The sequence below is a fragment of the Cavia porcellus genome, unplaced genomic scaffold (genome assembly GCF_034190915.1).
Source record: "Cavia porcellus strain 051 isolate PalLab524CR breed Dunkin Hartley unplaced genomic scaffold, mCavPor4.1 scaffold_19, whole genome shotgun sequence".
Classification (NCBI taxonomy): domain Eukaryota; kingdom Metazoa; phylum Chordata; class Mammalia; order Rodentia; family Caviidae; genus Cavia; species Cavia porcellus.
In genome coordinates, this window is record NW_026947502.1 from 29,131,838 (window position 1) to 29,144,644 (window position 12,807).

The 12,807-nt window shown below is 36.0% G+C and overlaps 1 long non-coding RNA gene across 1 annotated transcript; it reads right to left on the reverse strand.

The window, feature by feature from the left end:
• Window positions 1–558: 558 nt before the first annotated feature.
• LOC134471714 (uncharacterized) lies at window positions 559–11,817 on the reverse strand. The gene is made up of 3 exons (XR_010041302.1): window positions 11,669–11,817; window positions 2,815–2,928; window positions 559–783 (listed from the first exon to the last, which is right to left on the reverse strand). It is a non-coding gene; the product is annotated as an uncharacterized LOC134471714 (long non-coding RNA).
• Between the last annotated feature and the right edge of the window lie 990 nt (window positions 11,818–12,807).

Here is a 12,807-nt window from a genome sequence, read left to right on the forward strand (position 1 = left end):
TCTGCCTCAGCCTCTAGGACTGCTGCATTTACAGGTATGTACCACCATACCTGGCTTACTATTCCATTTATGCAGAGAACCTAGAGTACTTTAGATGAGGTGTCCACTAAAGCTCACAGACACCAACACTGTGTTTCATATATTTGATTGACCTTATAAGTTACACTAAATAGTTATAAAATTATAATTACCTTATGAATATTAGTAATGATATTACTAAATGATGTTTAGGATTTCTTTATTGTCCTTAAGATACACACTCTGAAGATCATGTTTAAAAGCATCTTGAAATCTTTTCTCTGTGGTAATATTACAAATTTAGTATATAAGCAAGGTTGTTTATCTCATCTTAATTTCTATTTTTAGATTTTCTCTTTTCTTTACATTTTTGTGTATTTATGAAGTATGATCAAAAATATAGTGAATGCTGCCACTGTGTTTTAATCTTTCACCATATTTTTATTTATTTATTTATTCTTGTCTTTTTCATTTTTTATCGGTACCGAGGACCGAACACATGACTGCCTGCTTGCAAGGCAGGCGCTTATGCCACTGAGCTAAATCTCCAGCCCCTTCACCATATTTTTATGGTACTTCATATCCATCCAATGGAAAGACAGCTGATAAAAGCAATACGTTTAAAATGTCCTCAGCAAATTTACTCACTGGTTTCAGCACTGTGTGGTTTCTGGATCTTCTTCAAAGTCAGACAGCTAGGAAAATCAGTTTCTAAATGAATTCAGGACTCCAAGGCAGCCATGATAAGTTCAACTGAAGATGCTCCTAGGAGAGAATGCCAGAACATGACAAGAATCAGGGAATAAGTGTGTTCAAAGTGAGGGGGAATATTTTTGAGAGAGATTAATGGCAATGTGCCTTTTACTTTATATATATATATATATATATATATATATATATATATATATAACTTTATATATATTCAATTTAACCTTTCAACATATTTTTTTATCACACTTCATGTATTAGTTTCTAATGTATCGTTCCAGTGTTTCCTGTTTGTAAAAATAATACACATTTCCCATTGGCTTTGACAAAAAATGTAACATTATAAGCAGCAATCAATATCTTACATTTTTGCTAATCAAATATGCCAAAATTAGTTCAAAATCTGTGTGGAGAGCTCTTTTTATTTTAGTGTTTAGGGTTGTATGTTAATTTCCAGTGGAGACTGGTTTACTCATCATCTTTTGAATGATGAACATTTATGTTGTTTCCAGACATTTTGTGCTCAGAAACAGTGTCAAAATGATTATGTTTTCCTATTTATAGAAGTGTATCTTCAGGGTAAATTCTTAGAAGTGGATTTGCTGGTCAAAGGTTAAGTGCATGTGTGATTTTGTTAATAAGTGTAAAGTTTCTCTTTACAGAAATTGAACACATTAAACTTCTACCAACAACAGATGAGAATGACGGTTTTGCTGCAAACAATATGTTTCTATACCCTTGGATTTCTTCCAATCTGATAAGAGATGGCATTTCAGTGTAGCTTAAACTTGCATTCTCCTTGTTATGAGTGAAGCTGAGTTTATTTTCATATGTGTAAGAACTTGTTATTATTTCAATGATCTATTTATGTCTTTTGCCTATTTTGTCTCTGTCTAGAGGGTTTTAAAATGTATTAGCATAATTAGCCTTTTCTGATGTAAGTTGCAAATATTTTCAATTGTCATTTCCGTCGATTTTTGGCTGCTTATGGTGCTTTGTTATGTAAATATTTTTTAAATTAAGTGGTTAAATTTATAAGTCTTTTAGTACTTCTGGATTGTGAGTCACAGAAGAAAAGACTTGCTACTCCCAGGTTAAAAGGAATTTATCTATGTTTCATTTTAATCTTTGTATAGTTTAGTCTTTCAAATTTAAATTTCTATTGCATTTGGAATCTTTTTCTGATGGATAGTGTGAATTATGAACACAATCCTGTCATTTTTCAAATGTCTATTCAGTTGTGCCAATACCATTTATTGCAAATCGATCTTCTCCCATCTAATTTTCTCTTACAAAATTTCCAAGTATACTTGGTTCTATTTCTAGATTTTCTACTCTACCCACCTTTATTTTGTCTATCTATGTGGCAACAGCACTGTTTTCCTTCACCCTGGATCCCATGCCTTTCCACTCATTCCTGTGAGTCCATTTCCCTGCTTTCTATCCCGTCCTCAGCACTGGGAGGATGATATGAAAGAACTGCAGTCAAACTTTTGTCTTTGATTTTTGGTTGATTTCTTTAAATTTTATTGTAAAGATAGTAAAATACAACAAAACAAGACAGAACAAAGCCAATCAAACAATGCAGTGAAAATGGTACAGCACTTCAGAGCAAGATACCGGGATATTAATAATAGTTATCATAGTATATCTCTTTATCTTCACAATAATTGTCCATTCAATCAGGAATAGCAAAATCAAACCAAAAACAGAACACTATAAAACCAATCAAAACAGAATATTGAATAGAACAGAGCAATTAATCAGAACAAACCAAAACTGTGAAAACATCAAAGAGAATATACAAGGAAATCCCTTGTATTTGCCGTATTGCATACTGTCATCCTCCCAAGAGATGCTCAGACCTCTGGCCCCAGGTCAGCATAATCAACCCAACAATAAAAGTATTTAGTTGCTCTATGTGCCTCAGTTGCTATCAACCCAGGCTGATCTGGAGGCAATCCAGTTGCTAACAGGGATGGGGGTGGGCATGGGACATTTGATTCTCACTCAGCGCATGCACCAGTAGCCTCACGGGAGACACTGGCTTGTTTTCTCCATGATGTGTCAGTGGCTTGCACCACTTACCAGGAGGGCTGGCTCGTTGCTTTCTTGGTCAGTCCCTCAAGTTGCAGCATGGCTGATTCTCAGGAGATGCTGACTTGTTCTCTCCCTCTGGCTGATTTTGGTTTTCGGAGATTGCTGAAGAAGACAGGAAAGAAAGAGAGGAAAGCAGAGGTACTGATTCTCCTGGCCTCTCTCTGAGTGCTCCTGAATGTGTCTGTAACCCCTGACAGAGGTCAGTGACCTCTAGAGGCCCCTCAGTCCCCTTGTTAGAACCAACTGACCACTGCCTCCTCTCCCATCCTTGGAGCCTCTTTGATGTTCAACAATTTGAGAGTTAGCAGGGAAACCACACAATTCCTTGTGATTTCCCTACACCTTGCCCACATTTTACAACTGAATTTTATTAAACTATTTTTAGTTATTCTAACTTAGAGCATCATGTGTTTTCTCCTCCACTCTAACAAATACACAGAGCTTATGTGCGCTTTATATCTATATCTATCATTCTATCTGTCTGTCTTTCATCTATTGAACTCATCTGACTCATTTGCACCCCTCTTCAGGACTTTCATGGGTATTCTTATCTTTTCTTCTATAAACTTTAAAATAAATTTGAGACTCTGTTTTAAAATGTTGCTATACCTTTCAACAGAATTGTTAAACGGCTTGTTACTTTGGGAAGAGTTTGCATCTTTGTAATGCTACATTAGTTTAATCAAGATCTTGATGCTTTTATTTTATTACAACTAGAAATGTACACTAATTGCACAAATTAATGGGTTTAACTGTGACATTTCCATACATGAATATATCAAGCTCTAATCATATCCACCTTCTCCATGCAATTTAGTATCCCTAATATAGATTTGTACATTTCATACTCTTATGACTTGGATTTAGAATGTCCCTCAGAGACTTGTGCATTGATTGTTTGATTCCCAATATAGCAGTGCTCAGAGGCAGTGCCCTGGAAGGTGATTGGATCATAAGGGCTCCACCTTCATCAGTGAATTATTGCATTGATGAGATAATTTAATGGTATTATTGGAAGGCGATGGAAATTTAGGAGATGGCATCTAGTTGAAGGGAGTGGACCAAGGGAACATAACCTTGGGAACTACATCCTGGCCTCAGCCCATTCCCTCTGCTCCCCCTCTCTACCTTTGCTTCCTGTTCACCATGAAGTGAGCAGCTTCCCTCTGTCATTCATTTCTTTGCCATGGTGTTTCTGACTCATTACAAGCTTGACAGCACTGGAGCCAGCTGAGCACTGACTGAAACTTCTGAAAACATGAGACAAAATAAACCTCTCCTCCTTTAAATTGATTTTCTCAGGCATTTTGCTATAGTCATGGAAATTTAACCCCATATGAAGTGTAATTTTAAGTATTTTTAAATTCTTGATATTTTTCATGGGACCCTGCCCTCTGCTTGTCCTTTAGTTATTATTATTTAGTTTTGGAGGCCATTGTTTTTGCATTTTACACTTATAACCTTCCTTTTACAAAGTTATTATTTCATCTCAATTTCTCTTCTATTTTTGTTTATAATGCAAAACATTTAAATTTTATTGGTATAAATTTTTCCATACAAATTACAATCTAATGTATGCAATGCAATTTTTAAGCATAGTTACAAGCTTTTGCAACTATCAGCACAATCTAGGCTTAGTACACTTTTATAGTCTCTAAAAAATACTTTAGATCTACTAGATTTCTCTTCACTTGAGCCTCATTGCCTAAGAAAGTCCTAAGAAATCACTAATTTGCTTTCCAACTCTGTAGCTTTATGAGTTCTGGACATCTGCCATACAAATGGAATCATACAACTCTGTTAATATCTTCCCTCATATAGTATGCTACATTAAAGTACACATATGTTGTAGTTCATATCAATAATTCATGATTAATTTCGTTGAGTAATATTCCTGGGTAAAAAAAAATAACCTGAATTATCCATTGATTACTTATTAATAGACATTAAGGTTGTCTCACCATTTTGCTGTTATGAATCAAATTATTATGAATATTTGAGTACAAGTTTTTGCATAGGTGTATTTTTATTTATCTTGGATATGTCTAAGAGTGAAGTTTCCTGATTGTATTGTAAATCGACATTAAAACATTGAGAAACTGCCCAACTATTTTCTAAATTGGCTGCCCCCATTTACTTTCTTGTCTGTGATGTGTGAAGGTCCAATATATCCATCTCCTCCACATTTGTATATGTGCGCAAGATAGGCTACTATAATTGTTAGTCCTGGGAAGTTCTTAAGCCAGTATCCTTTGCTTGCCCCATAAGCAATGTTTAGGCACCAGATCTTCTGGCTATCTCTATGTCTTTAAGTAAGATGAAGTGTCTTTCATTAGAGTGTACCATTTCTGAACTATGTCACCAGCTCTAGGGCCCCATCAGACTCTGTATTGTTTCTTTATTTTAAATCAAATTTATTAGTACAATTTAAATACAAATAAATATCATACTCATCATAGGGAATTTGTACCTATATGTAATATATTTTGATTCCTCTTTTTCCCCAGTTCCCTCTCCTCACTTCAACATCTCTTCCCCTCCATATTAACAATGTTTTGTTTCTAATTTATCTTTTTATTCTTTTATTATTTTCTCTTCTTTCCTTTTCCCATTCCCCCTCTCTAATTCCTTTCTTCTTCTGAACAGTTTCTTCCTGTCTCACAATATCCATTGTGCATTTTGGTACTTATTTACTCTTCCAGTTTCTCACACCAAAGAGACAATGAAATGCTTCCACACAAGTGTCCAGGTTAATTCACTTAAAAGTATGCTCTCAAGGTTGCATTCATTCACCAAGAAATATTTCAAGTTTATCCTTCTTTATGTCTGAGTAGCACTTCATTGCATTTTAAAAAGCCATGTCTTCTTTAACCATTCCTTGGTTGCTGGGCACTTGTGTTGTTTCCAAGATTTAGCTATTACAAACTGAGCTGCTATAAACAGGGGTGCTCACATATTGCTGTCGTATTATGTATTTAATTCTTCCAGGAAGATACTCAGAAGGGGAGTAGCTGGGTCAAATCAAACCTCTAATTCTAATTTTTAGAGGAATATTCTAAGTGATTTTCACACTGAATGCACCAGATTAAATTCCACCAACAAAGGAAAAGTATTCCTTTTTCTCTACAACCCTTCCTGAACTGGTAATTGGTTGATTCCTTGATGGTAGTCAGTCTTTCTGGAATGCAGTGGCATTTCAGTGTTTTAATTTGCATCTCTTGAATGATCAGTGATGTTGTAAATTTTTTTCATATACTTATTTCTGCTTGTATTTCTTCTGCTGAGGAGTGTATATACATCTCAGATGCCCATTTTGGGACTGAGATTTTAAATTTGGGGGGGGAAACATCTGATTTTTTCAATTTTTTATATTTTCTAGATATATGTTTATCTGAGAAACAACTGGCTAATTTTTTTTCCCACACTGTGAGTTGTTGTTCCACTCTATTGGTGATTCTTTTTAATAGGAAGAGATTCCATTTTTTGACTATTTTATTATTTCCCATGTGACTGGAGTTTTGTTCATGAAATCTTTGCCTACAACTATATCTTTGAGTTCTGCCTCTTTTCTCTTCCAGCAAATTTAGTGTTTCTGTTTTAATGTTTAAATCTTTGATCCAATTTGATTTTAGTTTAGTACATAGAGACATAGGTCTAGTTGTAGTCTTTGGCATGGAGAAAGCCAGTTTATCCAGCACCATTTATTAAAGAGTCTATCTTTTCTTCCAGAAAGCTGTCTTCTTTGGTCCTTTTGTGAAATATAAGATACCTGATGGTGTTTGGAGTTGTTTCTGCATCTTCTATTCTATTCCATTAATTCTCAGGTCTATTTTTCTGCCAGTGCCATGCTCTTCTAACCACAGTAGCTTTGTAGTAGAAATTCAAGTCAGATATTTTGATGCCCTCTCCCTTGCCTTTGTTGCTCAGAATTGCTTTGACAACTTTAGGTTTCTTCTGGCTCCAAATGATTTTGAGAATTATTTTCTTTAATTTTTTTTCTTCCAGTGAACATGTTTGGCTCCTTTGTCAAAGGTGAGGTAGCTTAGTGTGTCTATAGTTGTATATGCATCTTTTGTTCTGTTCCATTGATCTTCGGGTCAGGTTTTTTTTCTTCTTCTTTTTTCTTTTGACCAGTACCATGCTGATTTATCATGGTACTTTTGTAGTACAATTTCAGGTCAGGGCTTGTGGTGCCCTCTGTATTGTCTTTGTTGTCCAGAATTGTTTTTGCTATTATAGGTATCATCTGGTTCCAAATGAATTTTAATAATATTTTCTCTAGTTCTGTGAGATATGCTAATGGGATTTTGATTAGAATTGCATTAGATCAGTATAAAAATTTTGCTAGTAGGGCCATTTTCACTATGTTCTTTCCATTCATGAGCAAGAGATCTCTCCATTTTCTGATACCCTATTCACTCTCTCTTTTCATACTACTGCAATTTTCAATGTATAGATCTTTTATTTGCTTTCTTAGATTATTTCTTAAATACGTCACTTTTTGGGTGCTTCTTTAAAGGGTGTCTTTCCTTAATTTCTGTCTTTGTGAATTGGTTACTTATGTATAGGGATGCTGTTGACTTTTGAGCATTGACTATGCATCCTGCTATGCTTCTGAATTTGCTTATTAAATCTACAAGTCTTTTGGTGGAGCTTTTGGGGTCTTCTATGTAGAGTATCTTTTTAATATTTTAAAGAGGGTAAAACCAAGAAAAAATAAAACGAAATAATACCAATCAAAAATCAACCAATATGAGTGATATAGGACTTCAAAACTTTATACAAAAGCAGCAACAGATAACGTAATGCCTTTTGTTGTCTTCAAACTAGCTACAGCTACTTCCAGAAACAGTAAAAATTGAAGAACACAGAATAGAATAAAAATACTAAAGTCAAAACAGTGAATGCAATAAAAGACTTCAAAACAAGCCACTAGTAAATCCAAAATGGCTACCATAATAGTTCTTGTTCTTTCAAATATCTACACATGCCATCAGATTTAACATAATCAAAACAAAAGAGAATAAAATCCATCCCAACAAAGCAATGAAAATGATATGATTTCCCAGCCAGGATCACTTCCTGGTGAGTCCTGAGTCTCTCCCTCAATAGTCCGGAAATGGTTCTGACTCAAGGAGAGAGGTTTGAGTGTGACTGTTCCCAGTCTGGCTGCAGCCTGCGGATGGTGCTGGTTTCACCTCCTGATGAGGCCCCTGGTTTTCTCCCTGCTCAGTCTGCAAATGGCACAGACTCACGGAGAGAGGCTTGGGTCTAGCTGTATGTAGAGTATCTTGTCATTCACAAATAATGCTAATTTTACTACTTCCTTTCCTATCTTTTTTATGCCTTTTACATTTTCTTGTCTAACTGTTCTAGATAATGTTTCCAGAACTATTTTAAGTAGGAGTAGTGATAGTAGATATCCTTGTCTTGTTTTTGATTTTTGAGTGAAAGATTTCAGGGTTTGACCATTTTCTATAATGTTGCCTTTGGTTTGTCACAGATGGTTTCATCAGATTGAGATAAAAAAAAACCATCTATTTTAATTATCTGTAGGACTTGATTCATGAGTTGGTGTTGGACTTTGTCAAATACTTGTTATTGAGATGATCATGTGATTCTTTTTCCCTCTGGCTCTGTGGATGTGGTGCATTACACTTTTTAATGTGTGTGAGTTTTGAATCATCCCTGCGTCCCTGGGAAGTACCGTACCTCGTCATGTTGTATAATCTTCTTGATGATTTGGTGCATTCTGTTTGCCAGTATCTCATTGAGGATTTTTGCATCTATGTTCATTAGGGAGACTGACCTAGAGTTTTGTTTTTTTTGTTTAGTTCTTCTCCGGTTTTAGAATCTGAGTAATACTTGCCTCCAGGAATGATTTTGGAAGTATTGCTTCTCTTTAAATTTCTTTAAAGAGTTTCAGCATTAGTAGCATTAGTTCTTCTCTAAATTTCTTGCAGAATTTAACAGTGAATCTATCAGGACCTGGGCTTTTCTTTTTGGTAGGTTTTAAACTACATTTTCAATTTTATTGACTGATACTGTGTTATTTAGAATTTTTATATCTTCTTAAGTTAGTTTTGGAGATTTGCTTGTGCGTAGTAATATGTCCATTTTTTTCTGTGTTTTTCATCTTATTGAAGTTCAGGTCCTTAAAATACAAATTGAGGATTAATAATCTTTTGAATTTCTGTAGGATTATTGTGATTTCTCCCTTTTCATTCTTAATTGCTTGGATTTGTGTTTTATTTCTGCATCTTGTCATTTTCTGTTTTTTATTTTCCTTGTTGATGTTTGTATATTTCTTATGACAGATAACTTTATCATTTGTATTGATGATTCCCTAGGAAATATCTATTTCTTTGAGAATTCCTTTTGATATGGCTGGTTCTTGGTCTTTGTGTATATCCCCAGAATCTACTTTCCAAATTTGTTTTCAGAAACGAACAGTTTAAGCAATATAATGCTTCACCACAAGAAAATCCGATATAACAGTAGCTATCATAGTGTCTCTTTCCTTGAAATAATTGAGTATACCTTCATATACTATAGTATCAAACATAAAAAGACAATGTTAAACCATTCAAGAAAATGAAAGTATCACAGGGTGTTCAGAATCAACTAACAGAAAATGAACAAAGGTTACTATATTATCTCCTTGTCTATAAAACATTTTGTTTATACTATCACATACAATAAAATCCAATATGATTCAACAGGATGAGAAGTTGCTATTTGAGTCAGCACCAGTCCTCTGATACTGGAGCACAGTGATGATTATGATCCCAGACAATCACAGTGTTTCATAGAAGGGAGAAAAACTAACTATAACAGGTATAACATCCTGGCCAAGGTAGTAGAATTAAAAATAGGAATATCATGAGGCACAGTCTAGCTACGGACAAACTGTGTAACTATTGACCTGAAACCTTTAAGCATAAGAGCAACTTCTACAGTTGGATGACAAAATCCAACATATACCAGGAATTTGTAGGCAATGATTTTTCCCTTAGTAAAGTGGCTTTACCCTGTGTAAGGAGATTTGAAAGGAATAAGAGGCAAGATAGAGATGAATGAGGCCAGACTTGGTAGAAGCAAGGCTGGGGGCAAAGGATGATCACACAAGTTTTGGAAAGTGGGATTTACACAGGAGAAAAAGAATGCCAGAGAAAGAAAAAGAATATTGAAGTGGACTAGAAAGAAAAGAGACAATAAGTATATCATTAAATAAAGAGAGATAGTTGGAGGAAGAGAAAGAAAATGAATAAAAGAAAAATAACAAGCCTAAATAGCGAAAAAAGAAAACAAGAAAGAAAGACTCAACCAGACAGAAAAATGAAAACCAATCAAAGGAAGAAAGCAAAGAAAATTCCTCCAATGTCCACAGCTCTGTGGTAGTGTCCAAGCTAGATCGCAGAAATATGCTGGGTAATGCCACCAGATTTGCAGTGGGATTTGTGCTGGGTGAGATGCTGACCTAGGCCTCGGATGTGGGAGATTCATTCATCTGAAGAGGACCATCTTCTGGACAGCGCCTTGTCCCTATCATGACTGTCTCTGCAGTGCTTTCCAGTTGCTGTAGTGCCCACAAGTAGGGAAAGACCAGGGTGACTCCCAGACTGACTTGTAGTTGGCTCTTCCAGACTTTGCACAGTTTTTTCTGTTCCATACGACTGTGTCCTTTTACACTTTGGCCATTCAGTGGGAGAAGTGCCCTTGTCCTGCAGCAGGCCAAGGCTGCTTACCCACTTATGCTACCAGGCTGAAGTCACTACTGATCTCAGACTGGTTGATGCTTCCAGTTCTTTGTATTTAGGACTGAGACTAGTTTTTGGTGGCCTTCAGTGTGGAGTGCAGGTGGCCCCAGATCCCCTACCTCTCAGCAGAATTCTTCCTGTCTGCCTCTCTCCTGCTGTGACTGGATGGCGCTTCCCTCATTCTACTCTGGGACATTGGCAGTAAGTGACCCAGGACCGTTCTCCTGCTGGAGTTTACCCCCGAGCTGTTTGGAATAAGACAGCAGTCCTGCCTGCCTGCTTCTGTTGTCTGTGTAGCACAGCACAGTGCCTGTTCACCTCCCTCACAGGCTGCTGGCTCAGATTCTCACTGCTGCGTCAGACTCCTCCACACCGCTGGTCCCTGCCTGCCAGTTTATGCCACACTGAGCCAGGAGTCCCACCTGCCCTCTCCAGTCTTTCTCATATTTCCCATCATTCCCATCAGATTCTGCTCCTTGGAGTGGATTCTGACTCTGCTGATATTAAATATTTTTTCTGTAGAACTGATTACATCATTTGCATTTTATTCATATCGTAGGAACAGAATGTAGATTCTGTCTCTCTCTCTCTCTCTCTCTCTCTCTCTCTCTCTCTCTCTCTTTCTCTCTCTCTCTCTCTCTCTCAGTCATCTATATCTTGGCTTTCAAAAATGCATGGAGAAACTCTAAGGAAACATCATTACCCTACAGTACTCTATAATTTAATGTGGACCTCTTAACTTTTGGCTAGATTTATGTTTTAAGCAAGGAAGGTACCATCCCTTGAAAGTAGTGTTTCTGCCCTATTTATCCGATTCCATCAATTGCAGAGTCAAGCTGGTATAGTTTGCAGCCATGATATTTTTGTGGAGACAGGAAAATTCATTGACCCTGTTCAAATACTGTAAATATTCTTAACATATTCCTGAGAGAAATGAATCTTTTCCTTTGCCCTTTGAGGTTCTCCCAATTAAATGTGATCTGAATCACTTGCAAGAAAAGCAGTATCTAACTGCAAAGTAACAATCACCAATCCCCACTGTTGTGAATCAGCAACCCTCTCACAATCGCTAATGCCTTTACCTGTAATGGTTAGTGGTCATGAGAGCTTGGCAATCAGTTGCTTAATAGCTTTGTCTTGTTCCTGAAATAAGCAGTAAGTAGAGACTGGGTTAATTAAAAATGATCTGAAAATGTAAAATGTTGTTTCTTGCAAACTAGGAGCCCCACAATGTTTTCTCATCTTAGGATGGATATGCTTGTTTTCTCACCCCAAATAATGCTTTCACTGCATTATTCTTGTGTTTCCAGTTTAACTCTATAAAATCATGCATCTTCGTACATCAAAGATGATCACTTTTTTGTGTTTTTATTACTATGTTTTCCATACAAAATGATCACATTCATCATGGAGAATCTGTACCTGCACATAACGTATCTTAGTTCTGCTGTCCGGATTCCATGCCTTCCATGAAATTTGTTCCCTTTCATGCCTTTGTTTTCATTTCATGCCTTCTTCCCCTCTCCATTTCCAAAAGCTTTGTTTCTATTTTTTTCCTTCCTGTTTACAGTAGCACAATTTCTAGTAGTCAAATCTCAGAAATAGCCCATTTACCCATCAACAGAGTAATGAATTTTAAAAATGTATTTATATACAATGGAATACTATGCTGCCATAAAGATGAATAAATGTAAGACATTTTAGGTAAATGGATGTATCACAAGACCATAATCTTAAATGAAATAAAGCAGACACACAAATTTAAATATTCACTGTTTTTCTTATGTGAGAAACCCAAAGGGTAAATGAGGGCCAAAATGGAATATAAATATCGGGAAGTAGGGGAAAAATTTGTTCAAATGGGAAAGAGAACAAATGAGGCGAGAAGAGGAAGGGAAGGAAGAGTAAACAGATGTTTTTAAAAGGTGAGATAGATTTTGAGCTCCCGCCCCACTTCAGTAGCCTGCCCTTTGGGAGTTGTACTTTTGAGCTATCTTTACTTTCATTCCCTACATCATTAGCAAGAATTATGACTTTTTGCATTGCATTCTGAGTTCTAAAAAGTAGTCCTTTCTAGATGGTTAAGTTGTTAATGACTAAATAATCTTTAGATTTATAGAAGCCAGAACATTTGGTGACATTTAGAGAGTTCTTCCTTAGTTTTTGGTTTTGTGTATAACTAACATGAAGCTTACAAATGGCTGTGAACTTTAACTTAAAG